Here is a 2,500-nt window from a genome sequence, read left to right on the forward strand (position 1 = left end):
AGCGCCACAGAAGGGCAAAGCCCCACTTGGGTGCAGAAGCGAACTCTCCCAGCACAGCGCACGCGCCAACACGTCCGCAGAGCTGCGATACAAACCACCTGCGAGAACCGCTGGGGGCGACCGAGCAGCAGACGGCGTCGCGACGCCGAGTGCCGGGCGGCGGCGCATCCTCAACGCACACAGTCCGCAATCGGACCAGCACACTGCAGATGTCCACCGCGCTTCGCACCGGGCTCGGCAGAACCCACTTTGGCCGCCTGGCGCCGCGCGCCGGGTGCGCCGGCGCGTAGCTGGGACGCCAGCCGGGCCCGTCGGCCGGCGCTCCTGCCACTGGGCGCCCCCCACCAGCCGGCTGTAGTGCGTGCGCTCACGCAGCGCGCGGCCAGCACGCCGGGCGGCCCCCCCTCACCGGCCGGGGACTGTCCCACCAAGCCACAGCCTCGTATCGCTTCATACCCACATGGCCAACTCAGGTTCGGGGGCATGGCGGGTACCGCCGAAACAACCGGTTCACAGATGTACCGATCGTCGCTATCACCGATGCACCTGCAGCGCGAACAACCGCTCAACAACTGATTTCCAGTTCATTTGCGGATCTTTGGCAGCAAACGTATACGTCAATCTACATTTGCGAAATCTACGATTCTGGCATGCCTGCATGTTATGTGTCACGACACGCTACATCAGCCCACATACACACTGCGGCATGTACACGAGAGAACACGTGGAAGATGGTCCGCGCACGTGTGCAATGTCCCTTGCGCGGTCGACTGTCAACCGGCCTCTGTAGCATGTCGCAGATGTGGAACGCGGTCCACCGTGGTATCATGTTGTGTGGGGCAATACGATTAAATAGGAAAACCCTCGTCGCTACATCAACAGACGGCTCACGCTGATTCCCGGCAGAGGGAGGGGGGGGGGCCCAACATGCAATACTTTCGTCCGTACCTACCACATGTCTCTACGGCGTACAACAGTGCAATCTCGCTGTCATGGGGAGACGAGACAAGTAGCATCGTGCACAACATATGGCCCTTATGATTCGCCATTGTAGGGCGCAGCCGGTGTACGGTCAAGCATGTGCCACATTATGTCACTCAGTACGTAACGACGGATGATCAGTGTGGGTTACGCGTACATCAGCGGACAGTCCACACAGGCCGTACCACAACGTACACTGACTGCATCGACAACCGAATGCAACTGAACAGCTGCAAGGCTCATTTCACAAACAAACGCCTGACCGACCAGCTTGGAAGGGCAGGAGGGGAGGGCGATATTCGTTCTGTAGCGTTACACCCTTCCAGTGGTTAGCGGGACTGTGTAGAAAGTACGCAACACTCGAAAGACATTTACGTGAGGGTACGCACCATGGCATCGAGAAATACACATGACACCAGAGGATCCAAGCAGTGAACTATGTTCAGAGGGTTGCTGTTAGGCAAAGCTACATTCCTGTGACGTTACATGTGACAGTTAAGGTGCAGTGTAAGTTAGGTTAAGGTGCAGTGTAAGTTAGGTTAAGGTGCAGTGTAAGTTAGGTTAAGGTGCAGTGTAAGTTAGGTTAAGGTGCAGTGTAAGTTAGGTTAAGGTGCAGTGTAAGTTAGGTTAAGGTGCAGCGTAAGTTAGGTTAAGGTGCAGCGTAAGTTAGGTTAAGGTGCAGCGTAAGTTAGGTTAAGGTGCAGCGTAAGTTAGGTTAAGGTGCAGCGTAAGTTAGGTTAAGGTGCAGCGTAAGTTAGGTTAAGGTGCAGCGTAAGTTAGGTTAAGGTGCAGCGTAAGTTAGGTTAAGGTGCAGCGTAAGTTAGGTTAAGGTGCAGCGTAAGTTAGGTTAAGGTGCAGCGTAAGTTAGGTTAAGGTGCAGCGTAAGTTAGGTTAAGGTGCAGCGTAAGTTAGGTTAAGGTGCAGCGTAAGTTAGGTTAAGGTGCAGCGTAAGTTAGGTTAAGGTGCAGCGTAAGTTAGGTTAATGTGCAGCGTAAGTTAGGTTAAGGTGCAGCGTAAGTTAGGTTAACGTGCAGCGTAAGTTAGGTTAACGTGCAGCGTAAGTTAGGTTAACGTGCAGCGTAAGTTAGGTTAACGTGCAGCGTAAGTTAGGTTAAGGTGCAGCGTAAGTTAGGTTAACGTGCAGCGTAAGTTAGGTTAAGGTGCAGCGTAAGTTAGGTTAAGGTGCAGCGTAAGTTAGGTTAAGGTGCAGCGTAAGTTAGGTTAAGGTGCATCGTAAGTTAGGTTAAGGTGCAGCGTAAGTTAGGTTAAGGTGCAGCATAAGTTAGGTTAAGGTGCAGCGTAAGTTAGGTTAAGGTGCAGCGTAAGTTAGGTTAAGGTGCAGCGTAAGTTAGGTTAAGGTGCAGCGTAACTTAGGTTAAGGTGCAGCGTAACTTAGGTTAAGGTGCAGCGTAAGTTAGGTTAAGGTGCAGCGTAAGTTAGGTTAAGGTGCAGCGTAACTTAGGTTAAGGTGCAGCGTAACTTAGGTTAAGGTGCAGCGTAACTTAGGTTAAGGTGCAGC

Source organism: Schistocerca gregaria, chromosome 3, assembly GCF_023897955.1.
Source record: "Schistocerca gregaria isolate iqSchGreg1 chromosome 3, iqSchGreg1.2, whole genome shotgun sequence".
NCBI lineage: Eukaryota > Metazoa > Arthropoda > Insecta > Orthoptera > Acrididae > Schistocerca > Schistocerca gregaria.